At 40.7% G+C, this 14101-nt stretch overlaps 1 long non-coding RNA gene across 1 annotated transcript; it reads left to right on the top strand.

Moving 5' to 3' along the window:
- The first annotated feature begins 3426 nt into the window (after nucleotides 1-3426).
- Nucleotides 3427-12631, top strand: LOC106838319 (uncharacterized). The gene is made up of 3 exons (XR_001399834.3): nucleotides 3427-3569; nucleotides 8150-8278; nucleotides 11206-12631. It is a non-coding gene; the product is annotated as an uncharacterized lncRNA (long non-coding RNA).
- The last annotated feature ends 1470 nt before the right edge of the window (nucleotides 12632-14101 follow it).

The raw sequence follows: 14101 nt of genomic DNA, 5'->3' as shown, positions 1-14101 counted from the left end.
AAAAATAAAATCTTTAGGAAAAGAAAGGGTTCAAGCTTTTTCTGGGTGAGACAGACATTCTGTGGGAAGATGCCAGCAGGTTTGCTTGGCATTATTGCTTTATTTGATTATTTTTCAAGGCAAATATAGGATGAAGAAGAGAATTATAGGCATATACACATTCACATTTCAGATAACACTCTTACATTGCCTAAATAGAGATCAACTCTTTTTTTAAAATTATTACCTAATAGCTGTGTGAGGTTGAGGAAGTGAGCTCACCTCTCTGGGCCTCAGTTTTCTCATTTTTAAAATGAAGATAATAGTACCCACTCAGGGATTAAATGAGTTGTCATATGTAAAGCGCTTAGAACAGGGCCTGGTATATGGAAAGCACTAGAAAATTGCTCTTACTACTTTTGATAACTGAATTTGCCTTGTGATTCTGATTCTCCAGCTTTATTCAAAAAGCTGTCCAATTCTGTGGGAAAATGAATATCTGTAAAGATTAAATGTGTTTAATTATACAATACTTAAGGGATGGTAGGCTTAAATGGCTTCGGAAAATAGCTTTTTTTCAAAAATATTTTGTCATCTTCATGCTTAAGGATGTTCTTCATTCGAAAATAATAAATACACACTAAGTGGAAAGAACCAAAATGTAAATTTTCATTTAGTGATCAAAATTCTGAAAAAACCAAAAAATATCCTGAGATTCATATATAATAAATCCACATGGCAAATTTGATTTTCTAAAGCTGTAAACGCCTCATTTTCACTACTCATGTTCCACAGTCATGCTTTTGAGTATGATCAATTTTACTGGTTTCTAAAAAAACAACAATTCAGGGGCCGGCCCGGTGGCGCAGCGGTTAAGTGCGCATGTTCTGCTTCGGTGGCCTGGGGTTCTCCGGTTGGGATCCCGGGTGTGGACATGGCACCGCTTGGCAAGCCATGCTGTGGTGGGCGTCCCACATACAAAGTAGAGGAAGGTGGGCACGGATGTTAGCTCAGGGCCAGTCTTCCTCAGCAAAAAGAGGAGGATTGGCAGCAGATGTTAGCTCAGGGCTAATCTTCCTCAAAAAAATAAAATAATAAAATTAGAAAAATATATACGAGATGGTAAGTAAATCTCACCTACAGTCATAACCCAGCCACGGCGAGCTCTGGTCTCAGGCGCTGCTGAGAGGTGCTTATGGCGTCATCTAGCGGCCAGTGTTGGAATAAAGTATCAAAGGCGGGAAGAGAAAGGAAAGAGGCGATTTCCAGCTCCAGCATCCAAGCACAGTTTCAGCAGTTTTCAAAGTGTGATTGGCTAAAAACAGTTTTACGGCACTAAAAAACTTACAAACATCTCGAGGGACACCTGATTGGGAAGATTCCTTTTAAGAGATGTTTAAGAAACACTGGCTTGGGCATTTATGAAAAACCCTCAGCCAGCATCATACTCAATGGTCAAAGACTGGAAGCTTTCCTCCTAAGATCAGGAGCAGGAAAGGGATGCCTGCCTTCGCCTCTTCTGTTTAATACTGTACTGGGAGTGCTATCCAGAGCAATTAAGCTAGAAAAATAAATAAAAAGATATCCAAGTTGTAAAGGCAGAAGTAAAACTATATTTATTTGCAGGTAGCATGATCCTTATAGAGAAAATGCTAGAGAGTCCACACAAAAAGCTATCAGAGCTAATAAATAAATTCGGCAATGTTGGAGGATATGAGATCGACATGTAAAAACCAGTTGTATTTCTTTACGCCAGCAATGAACATCTAAAAAGGAAATTAAGAAAACAATTCCTTTCACAAGAGCATCAAAAAGAATAAAATACTTAAAAATGTGGGGCCAGCCCGGCGGTGTAGCGGTTAAGTTTGTGCACTCTGCCTCGGAGACCCGGGGTTCATGGATTCAGATCGTGGGCTTGGACCTGCACACAGCTCATGAAGCCATGCTGTAGCAGTGTCCCACGTACAAAACAGAGGAAGATTGCATAGATGTTAGCTCAGGAACAATCTTCCTCAAGCAAAAAGTGGAAGATTGGCAACAGATGTTAGCTTAGGGCCGATCTTCCTCACCAAAAGAAAAGCAAAAACAAAAAACTCGACCGAAGAGAGGAAAGACTTGTACACTGAAACCTCCCAAACATGGCTGAAAGAAGTTCAAGACAATATAAATAAATGGGAAGATAGCCTGTATTCATGGATTGGAAGACTTGAATATTATTAAGATGGCAATGCTCCCCAAAGCAAGCTAGAGATTCAATGTAATATGTATCAAAATACAAAACAAATTAACAAAAAACTCCCCTTTTTATTTTTCTATTTTTGCAGAAATGGAAGAGATGATCCTAACATTCATATGGAATTTCAAGGGGCCCCAAATACTAAAACAATCTTGGAAAAGAACAAAGCTGGAAGACTCACATTTCCCGATTTCAAACCTTGCTACACAGCTACAGGAATCAAGACAATGTGGTACTGGCATAAAGACAGAGCTATAAACCAATGGAATAGATTGGGAATGCAGAAACAAGCCCAGACATCTATGGCCAATTGATTTTTTTTTTAAAGATTTTATTTTTTCCTTTTTCTCCCCAAAGCCCCCCAGTACATAGTTGTATATTCTTCGTTGTGGGTCCTTCTAGTTGTAGCATGTGGGACGCTGCCTCAGCGTGGTTTGATGAGCAGTGCCATATCCGTGCCCAGGATTCGAACCAGCGAAACACTGGGCCGCCTGCAGCAGAACGCACAGACTTAACCGCTGGGCCATGGGGCCAGCCCCTATGGCCGATTGATTTTTGATAAGGAATCCGACCCCATTCAATGGAGAAAGAAGAGTTTCTTCAACAAGCAATGCTGGGACAACTGGATACCCACATGCAAAAGAATAAAGTTGCACCCCTACATCATACCATAGACAAAAATTAACTCAAAGACCTAAATGTAAGAGCTAAAACTATAAAACTCTTAGAAGAAAATATGGGGATAAGTTGTCGTGACCTTCGATTTGGTGGTGGTTTCTTAGAAAGGACAGCAAAATCACAGGCAATGGAAGAAAAAATAGGTAAACTGGGCTTCATCAAAATTAAAAATTTTGTGCATCAAAAGACACTATCGAGAGACTGAAAAGACAACCCATGAAATGGGGAAAATATTTGCAAATCATCTATCTGATGAGGGTCTCGTACCCAGAAGACATAAAGACTCCGACAACTTGATAACAGAAGGACAACTCAGTTTAAAGATGGGCAATGACCTTGAATAGCTATTTCTCCAAAGAAGATGCATAGTCCTGATTCATTAACCCCTCGTTAAGAATCCCTATTCCAGCGCTCTCTGCTCCTTCCTCAGACCGAGAAGCGGAAACTTGGAGACCGTAGCCAATCGGATGGCTGAAATCTCATGACGTCACTGGTTGCCACGCTAGGGTCCAAAGTCTCCCCGGCGCTGACCTTCCGCTCCTGGAGGCGTCCGCTGGCTCCCACCACCCGCCCCCAGCGAGCTTGCAGGAGGCGCTGAGCAGAGGCGCGGACACCGAGGCGGCGAGAGTGCTTGGTGAACTGATGGTTGCCCCTCTGGGTCGATGAGGATCTGCAGGTGCAAGTGGCCGGGGTCTCAGGGGCTGCGGGACTGGCAGTGACCCAGGCGGACGCCCCATGCCCTGGGCCTTCGTTATATAAGGGGCGGTGGACAGTCCGATCGGACAGGGAAGGCTAATGGGATCCCTCCTCCCACACACACCCAAATCCTAGTGGCCAGGAAGTATTTCTTCCAAGAAACTAAATTTGGTATCGGTAAGAGCGTGCATACCGTTTTAGACTTAATCCATATGCCTCCCTGGGCCTTCCGCAGGCAGTAAGGTTCCTAGTTAAGAACGCGGACTGTGAGGCTAGACTGTGTGGGTTAAAATCCTAGCTCCTCTGTTTTCTGGCTGTATGGATTATGGGTAAAGTGACTCCCTCCCTGAGCCTCAGTTTCCCCATCTATAAAATGGGGGTCATAATAGCAACTCACTCATAGGCTTGTTGGGAGGATTAAAGAGAACAGCTGTGCCTGGTACACTGACCTGGACCGGGCGGAGCCTGGGAGGCTCTGGAGCATCAGCGGGAGCGCAACTCCCGGCACTGAAAGTGGGCGGGGCCTAGCGAGATGCGCTGAGCAGGAGAAACCCGGCCCCGCCCCTGGGAACCTCTCACTTCTGGAGCGAAGCGAATACCCGCCCCGAGGGGAGGGGCTTTCAAAGGGAATTAATTCATGCCATGAACAATGCTTAAGCTCCTGCTGTGTGCCAGTCCCTGGGCTGGGAATGGAGATCCAACAGGAAACAAGTCAAGAGGACGCCTCTGCCCTCCTGGGGCTCACGTTCCAATGGAGTGGAGTAGGGGGGACAGAGTAAATAGGACACACTGGTAAAATCAATATTACAAATTATATACTTTCTATTGTATAATATATTTACATAAATATATTTATATATTTTTACATTATATTTTTATATTTCTTTTTTTTAACACTTTTTTTAAAAAACGTTTTTTTATTTTTTCCTTTTTCTCCCCAAAGCCCCCGGGGTACATAGTTGTGTCTTTTAGTTGTGGGTTCTTCTAGTTGTGGCATGTGGGATGCTGCCTCAGCATGACTCGATGAGCGATGCCATGTCCACGCCTAGGATTCAAACTGGTGAAACCCTGGGCCGCCAAAGCGGGGCGTGTGCACTTAACCACTCGGTCATGGGGCCAGCCCCTATATTTCTTGTAAAGTATACATTTGTATATTATAAAGTATATATTATATATTAGTAAGCATGTTTATGTACTTATGTACTATTAAATATAGTATGTTTAGGTGTTATGTATTATGAAGTGTATATATCATCAAGTATATGTTTATACATTTGAATTTATATATTTATTTGTTATAAAGTATGTATATATGTTTTTTTGTTTTGATGAGGAAGACTGGCCCTGAGCTAACATCTGTGCCAATCTGCCTCTATTTTGTATGTGGGTCACCGCCACAGCATGGCTTGATGAGTGGTGTGTAGGTCCATACTAGGGATCAGAACCTGCAAACACTTGGCCACTGAAGCGGAGCATGAGAACTGAACCACTACGCCACTGGGCCAGCCCCTGTGTATATGTTAAATAGAGACAAGTGCTACAGAAAAAAACAGCCAGGGAAGGACAAGGGGGTGTTGGAAGGGAGTACACTTTTAAATATTGCAGTCAGGAAAAGCCTCACTTAGGTGGCATTGAGAAAACTTTTTTGTATGAAAAATGTCAAATGTACAGAAATGAAGAAAGAAAAGGACAGTTCAGACCTTATACCAACGACTGGTGTTCAGCTATTTGCCATCTTGTCACATTTTGTCACATTTGCTTCTAATATTTTCGTAGTGGCTGAACCAGATTAGAGTCCCTTTCAGACATCGTCCGTCCCTCATGCTTTTCAGTTTAGATCTCCCAACAATGAAGTGTTAGCCGAAATGAACAGCTTTACAATGCCAAAATGAAATTTTAAAGAAAAAAGGAGCTTTATTAAAATAAAGGTTTGCCATCTGCAAGTCAATAAACATGATACACTACATCGACAAAATGAAAAACAAAAACCACATGATCATCTCAATAGATGCAGAGAAAGCATTCGACAAAATCCAACACCCATTTATGATAAAAACCCTCAATAAAATGGGTATAGAAGGAAAGTACCTCAACATAATAAAGGCCATATATGACAAACCCACAGCCAACATCATACTCAATGGACAAAAACTGAAAGCCATCCCTCTGAGGACAGGAACAAGACAAGGGTGCCCACTTTCACCACTCCTATTCAACATAGTACTGGAGGTGTTGGCCAGAGCAATTCGGCAGGAAAAAGAAATAAAAGGAATCCAAATAGGTAATGAAGAAGTAAAACTCTCGCTGTTTGCAGATGACATGATCTTATATATAGAAAACCCCAAAGAATCCATAGAAAAACTATTAGAAATAACAACTACAGCAAAGTAGCAGGGTATAAAATCAGCATACATAAATCAGTAGCATATCTATACACTAACAATGAACTAACAGAAAAAGAACTCAAGAACTCAATCCCATTCACAATCGCAACGAAAAGAATAAAATACCTTGGGATAAACTTAACTGAGGAACTGAACGATCTATACAATGAAAACTGCAAGACTTTCTTGAAAGAAATTGACGACGACATAAAGAGATGGAAAGAAATTCCATGCACATGGATTGGAAGAATAAACATAGTTAAAATGTCCATATTACCTGAAGCAATCTACAGATTCAATGCTATCCCAATCAGAATCCCAAGAACATTCTTCATAGAAATTGAACAAAGAATCCTAAAATTCATATGGGGCAACAAAAGACCGCGAATTGCTAAAGCAATCCTGAGCAAGAAAAACAAAGCCGGCAGAATCACAATCCCCGATTTCAAAACATACTACAAAGCTACAGTGATCAAAACAGCATGGTACTGGTACAAAAACAGGTCCACAGATCAATGGAACAAAATTAAAAGCCCAGAGATAAAACCACACATCTATGGACAGCTAATCTTCGACAAAGGAGCAGAGGGCCTACAATGGAGAAAAGAAAGTCTCTTCAACAAATGGTGCTGGGAAAACTGGACAGCCACATGCAAAAGATTGAAAATTGACCATTCTTTTTCACCACACACCAAAATAAACTCAAAATGGATCAAAGACCTAAAGATTAGGCCTGAAACAATAAGTCTTCTAGAAGAGAATATAGGCAGTACACTCTTTGACATCAGTTTCAAAAGAATCTTTTTGGACACTGTAACTCCTCAGTTGAGGGAAACAATAGAAAGAATAAACAAATGGGACTTCATCAGACTAAAGAGCTTCTTCAAGGCAAGGGAAAACAGGATTGAAACAAAAAAACAGCTCACTAATTGGGAAAAAATATTTACAAGCCACTTATCTGACAAAGGGTTAATCTCCATAATATACAAAGAACTCACACGGCTTAACAACAAAAAAACAAACAACCCGATCAAAAAATGGGCAGAGGACATGAACAGACATTTCTCAAAAGAAGATATAAATATGGCCAATAGACACATGAAAAGATGTTCATCATCGCTAATCATCAGGGAAATGCAAATCAAAACTACACTAAGATATCACCTTACACCCGTTAGATTGGCAAAAACATCCAAAACCAAGAGCGACAAATGTTGGAGAGGTTGTGGAGAAAAAGGAACCCTCATACACTGTTGGTGGGAACGCAAACTGGTACAGCCACTATGGAAAACAGTATGGAGATTTCTCAAAAAGTTAAAAATAGAAATACCCTATGACCCAGCCATCCCATTACTGGGTATCTATCCTAAGAACCTGAAATCAGAAATCCCAAGAGTCCCTTGCACCCCTGTGTTCATCGCAGCATTATTTACAATAGCCAAGACGTGGAACCAACCTATATGCCCAGAAACTGATGATTGGATAAAGAAGATATGGTATATATACACAATGGAATACTACTCAGCCATAAAAAAAGACAAAATTGGCCCATTCGCAGCAACGTGGATGGACCTCGAGGGTATTGTGTTAAGCGAAATAAGCCAGTCAGAGAAAGATGAACTCTATATGACTCCACTCATAGGTGGAAGTTAACATATTGACAAGGAGATCTGATCGGTGGTTACCAGGGAAAAGGGGGGGGTGGGGGAAGGGCACAAAGGGGGAAGTGGTGTACCCACAACATGACTAACAATAATGTACAACTGAAATCTCACAAGGTTGTAATCTATCATAACATTAATTAAAAAAATAAATAAAGGTTTGCAAACCAGGGAAGTACACCTCAACCCGCAAGTTGATAGGTGACCCCCCCCCTCGGCCTTGGGGTGGCTGGGTTTAAAATCTAAAAAGGACAAAGTGTGCAAGATTAAGGCTGAGCCCAGTTCTGCTTGGTCTTCCTTTCCAGCTACAATGTATCTTGTGCCCGGGCTTTCTAAATGTCCTAACCGGGGAAGAGCTACCACATTGTTCTCTGGCCACCTGGCAACAGTCAAGGTTAAAATGTAATTTTAAATTTCTGCTCATAGCTCAGCCTTGAAGTGATCATGATAAGCATCACGTTGACTGTGGCCTCATTCTTCTCTCTTTCTTTATTGTTTTCCCCTGTTGCTCATAGGTTCACCAGGGTGACTCCTTGGATCAATTTGAGGCGTATGCAGTTTGCTTGATGCCCAAGTGCTCCCTACGCTGTTTGGGGCCCATCCAGTCCCACGTAGGAGGCATCAGAGGGTGGCATGGGCTGAAGGTAGGTTGTGGCTGGAACCAGCATCATGTGGGTTGCCGGTGGGGGGGTGGTGTCCAGACACCACTGTGCAGTGTTTATTCAGGTGAGGGGGCAGCTGCCAGCAAGCTGCTCTCTTATCGGTGGTCCTCTTGTTGTTCTGCAAAACAAGCTCAGAAATTTTGGTTACTTTGTTTCCCACGTCAACCTTGTGGGTATGAGGCACACTTTCACCCTAATCCAGGGAAATTTTAACTCCTTCATTCTCGATTTTAATCCTCACTGTATTATGATCATTCCTCAATCTTGGGAAATGGGGGCAAAGACCTCTTCCTGCTGGGAAAGCTGCTTCCTGCTGGGAAAGGGCAAAGATCAGGGTCAGAAAAATGAAACTGTTGTATCTGTATTTTAAAATATTTCTGGGTACCAGGTGGGAGGTGCGAGGAATGCTTTGCATGACTAATATTTTAGTTGCATGATTCTTATCAATGGCTTTGGAACAACACCTAAGACCACATTTGATAATTAAATAGATGACCACATTTATTAACAAAATAGCCCAAATTTTTGGTATCCTCTCTATAACGGACCCCAATCCTTGGGGAATCCAGAAGAGGCTTGTAAACCAATCAAGGTTAGGGCCTGGAAACTCAAGTGAAAACTGATGAAACAGAAAGAAAAACAAGGTTAATGGCTGGAGAAAATTATAAATTAATTCCAGAATCCAGGCAATGGCTAGTCAAGATTTCTAGATGTCAGGGTCAAAGCATCTCTGGCAGTTTTAAATGTCTCTCATGATGTCATGAGATGTTCAGGTAAACCTTTTGAGTGGCTTATACAGCAACAGCATGAAGATTGTCTAAACATGGGCAATTGTGGTGCTCTCTCTTAAGTTTATACCAAGCTGTCCAGTTTCGGTTTGCAGAGCCTCAGGACAAAAGGGTGGTTTCAGTTCTCAGTGATTTTAAATGAAAAGGATGGAAAAAATTGAAAATGTTAGTTTGTAGATCTGTACCGGATATTTGAAGAAACTAGAGGAATTCAAGATCCAGTCCAGTTCACAGATAAAAAATACAAACCTCAAAGATAATTAGCAGAATTAGAATACATTATTCACCAATGTGTATTATAGTTTTTACTGAAACATAATTTTTCTCTCTGTAATCACCCTCATTTTTACCAAAGATAGCCAAATTAAGACTCATTGGCTTGCAAAATAAGTCTAGTTTTAATAAACTTGGCCCAATTATTTACATAAGTACAGCAAGAATATGATCGATCATATGGGCTCTTTTAAATTGACTTTGCTGGAACTTTATAAAGAATCTCAGGGCCGGCCCCACAGCTGAGTGGTTGAGTTCATGAGCTCTGCTTTTGTGGCCCAGTGTTTCACTGATTTGGATCCTGGGAGTGGACCTAGCACTACTCATCAAGCCATGCTGAGGTGGTGTCCCACATAACACAACTAGAAGGACCTACAACTAGAATATACAACTACATAATGGGGGACTTTGGGGAGAAGAAAAAAAAAGAATCTCAGATTGAATTTTAAAGAACTCTCCAGGCCAAGAAAGACAAGCCAAGGACTTGTCATTAGAATCCACCTGCAACACCTACAGATTTGGGTGAATTATTTTCTTTTCAAGGTCCCCAAAATATCCTGAGGTTCTCGCACCTGCCAGGGCAGTGTCTTTCTTTACTCACCTGCTAAGTTTGATGGGAACCCTGTAAGCAAGGTACCAGGCCAACATTTCCAAGTGGCTTTATTTGTTTTATAAAGTCAGTCCTTGTTCTGCAAAGCTATTTGGTCATATCCAAGTTTATGCATGTTTTTCTCAAATATGACATTCCATTCAAAGCCTTGGAAATATAACCAGAGTTTCCAAATGTGTCCTGCTATAAGAAGAACAGATTCTTATTGAACTTATGCAAACAGCCATATTGCCATGAAAATAAGCATACTCACTTATCAAAAGTTTGCAAATTCTTGAGGGGTCAGGTAGGGAGAAAAAGATAAATGCTTCAATTCTGCTTATAACTTGCTATAAGTCCTAGTTAGCTTAAGAGAAAACATTTCTTTAAATCTGGAAAAACAAAACATTAGAGCATCTTCCTGAGTTCATGTAATCTCATGATTACATAATTAAAAATTAATTTAATTTGTTTTCTACTTGAATCCAGTTTTTCCATTAGTTGTCTTAACTTTGCCTGATGATCGAGAATGATAGGAACCAAAAAGTTTACAAGTCCAAGAAATTTAAAAGATTTTCAGGGCTGGCCACATGGCAGAGTGGTTAAGTTCACGTGCTCTACTTCGGCAGCCCAGGGTTTCACTGGTTCGGATCATGGGTGTGGACATGGCACCACTCATCAAGCTGTGATGAGGCGGTGTCCCACATGCCACAACTAGAAGGACCTACAACTAAAAATACACAGTGATGTACTGAGGGGCTTTGGGGAGAAAAAGGAAAAATAAAATCTTTTAAAAAAAGAAAAGGTTTTCATTAAGGTTTGTGTGATTTGCCCAGTGAAGTGGATACCTTGATCACTGGAGACTGTGGAAGGCAAACCCAAAGTGGGAAATACATTTTTCTAATAACTTCTTTGCCATTGTGAGATTGTCAGCTTTATGGCAAAGGAGGGCTTTACCCTATCAAGAAGACACACATACAATAACTGGAACATAATGATAATTATGATAATGCATATTAAGTAGCATTTGAATGAAATCCAGCTGCAGGTGTTCAAAGCACACAGAGGGAGGAGTTCTGAGGCCTCTGGGGACAGAAATAGTTTTTCTTAGCACACTATAGTGGGTGAAGGAATGTAAAAATGAAAAAACGAGGTTTGCAAGGGAGCTGGGAAGAATCAAGTGGCTGTCTTGGGTTTCCCATAGCACTGACTGTTTAATTTATACCCATTGTTCATTCATCTTAATTTCTCTTATCCAGGAGCAGACTGTTGCTGTGTTACAAGGACATCAGGATGGCAAAAGTCTGGCAATGAGGGGTCATTTTTTTTTTTTTTTTGCAAGAGAAGCAGAATGGTTTTCATCCACATGTGTCATAAACTTTGTACATTTTGTTGTCTCTGCCTTTGTGTGAAAGTCAGCCAAGGAGCTTTCCTGATCTTCAGTGTGAGCCTCAATTTTGGTGCAGGCAACATTGTATACAAGGACATATTAGATTTCCAGGAATTTCACATAATTTCTGGAAATCACAACATATATTTATAAAGACATAACATAATGTAATGTAATATATCAAGCATCTAATTCATTTAATATCTCCCTCTTTGTAGAGAGAATAAATTCCTTGAGAAGTCTCAGAGCTCATTGAAAACTCCCAAAGTTCCTTTCTAAGTCAAAAGAAAGATTTTACCCAGGATTTGAAGCCTGGGGGAATTTTGTTAAAAATATCAAAAGGTTTTATCCCCCAAAATCCATTGGAAAACTGATAGAAATAATTAACAACTACAGTAAAGTTGCAGGGTACAGAGTCAACTTACAAGAATCAGTTGCTTTTCTATACTCCAATAACGAACTTACAGAAAGAGAACTCAGGAACATAATTCCATTTGCAATCGCAGCTAAAAACATAAAGTACCTAGGAACCAATTTAACCAAGGAGGTGAAGGACTTATGTATTGAAAACTATAAGACAGTACTGAGAGAAATTGATAATGACTTAAAGAGATTCCTTGCTCATGGATTGGAAGAATAAACATAGTTAAAATGTCCATGCTGCCCAAAGCAATCTACAGATTCAATGCAATCCCTATCAGAATCCCAATGACATTCTTCACAGAAATAGAACAAAGAATCCTAAAATTCATATGGGACAATCAAAGACCCCGAACTGCTAAGGCAATCCTGAGAAAAAAGAACAAAGCTGGAGGCATCACAATCCCTGACTTCAAAATGTACTACAAAGCCATAGTGATCAAAACAGCATGGTACTGGTACAAAAACGGGCACACAGATCAATGGAACAGAACTGAAAGCCCAGAAATAAAACCACACATCTATGGACAGTTAATCTTCAACAAAGCTGCCAAGAACATACAATGGAGAAGGGATAGTCTCTTCCATAAATGGTGTTGGAAAAACTGGACAGCCACATGCAAAAGAATGAAGGTGGAGGCCAGCCTGGTGGTGCAGCAGTTAAGTTTGCACATTCCGCTTTGGGGGCCTGGAGTTGGCTGGTTCAGATCCCAGGTGTGGACATGGCACCACTTGGCAAGCCATGCTGTGGTAGGCATCTCACATATAAAGTAGGAGAAGATGGGCACAGATGTTAGCTCAGGGCTAGTCTTCCTCAGCAAAAAGAGGAGGATTGGCAGCAGTTAGCTCAGGGCTAATCTTCCCCCCCCCCACCAAAAAAAAAAGAAAAGAAAAGAAAAAAAAAAGAATGAAGGTAGACCGCTATTTCACACCATACACAAAAATTAACTCAAAATGGATCAAAGACTTGAAGATACATCCTGAAACTATAAAACTCCTGGAAGATAATATTGGTAGTACACTCTTTGACATCTAACTAAAAAGGATCTTTTCAAATACCGTGTCCTCTCAGACAAGGAAAACAAAAGAAAAAATAAACAAGTGAGAATTCATCAGACTAAAGAGCTTCTGCAACGCAAAAGAAACTAGGATCGAAACAAAGAGACAACCTACCAACTGGGAGAAAATATTTGCAAATCATATATCTGATAAGGGGTGAATCTCCATAATATATAAGGAACTCACACAACTGAACAATAAGAAAGCAAACAACCTGATCGAAAAGTGGGCAGAGGAGATGAATAGACATTTTTCCAAAGAAGATATACAGATGGCCAATAAACACATGAAAAGATGTTCAACATCACTAATTGTCAGGGAAATGCAAGTCAAAACTACACTCAGATACCATCTTATGCCCGTTAGAATGGCTATAATCACTGACTAAAAATAACAAATGTTGGAGAGGGTGTGGAGAGAAGGAACCCTCACACACTGCTGGTGGGAGGGCAAACTGGGGCAGCCACTGTGGAAAACAGCATGGAGATTTCTCAAAAAACTAAAAACAGAATGACATATGACCCAGCTATCCCACCACTGGTTATCTACCCAAACAACTTGAAATCAACAATCCAAAGTAACAGATGCTTCCACATGTTCATTGCAGCACTATCCACAATAGCCCAGACATGGAAACAATCCAAGTGCCCACTGACTGATGATTGGATAAAGAAGATGTGATATATATATATACAATGGAATACTATTCAGCCAGAAGAAAAGACAAATTCATCCCATTTGCAGTAACATGGAAGGACCTAGAGGGAATTATGCTAAGCGAAATAAGCCAGTCTGAGAAAGACAAACACCAGATGATTCCACTCATATGTGGAATATAAACAAGTACTGGGACAAAGAAAACAGTTCATTGGTTACCAGGGGATGGGGAATGGGGGTCACAGGGGGTGAAGGGGAGCACTTATGTGGTGACAGACAAGAAATAACGTACAACTGATGTAAACTATTATGAACTAAAAAAAAGTATATCAAGGGGCCGGCCCCGTGGCCGAGTGGTTAAGTTCGCACGCTCTGCTTCGGCAGCCCAGGGTTTCACCGGTTCAGATCCTGGGCGTGGACATGACACTGCTCATCAGGCCACGCTGAGGCAGCATCCCACATGCCACAACTAGAAGGACCCACAACTAAAAATATACAACTATGTACCGGGGGGCATTGGGGAGAAAAAGGAAAAATAAAATCTTTAAAAATAAATAAATAAATAAACCCTAATAGAGAGACCTCAGGCTTTCTGAATATAGGAAATTATTTTAATAAAATCTAGATTT

This window comes from Equus asinus, chromosome 26 (genome assembly GCF_041296235.1).
Source record: "Equus asinus isolate D_3611 breed Donkey chromosome 26, EquAss-T2T_v2, whole genome shotgun sequence".
NCBI classification, from domain to species: Eukaryota; Metazoa; Chordata; class Mammalia; order Perissodactyla; family Equidae; genus Equus; species Equus asinus.
This window is presented reverse-complemented; position numbering and strand designations above follow the sequence as displayed.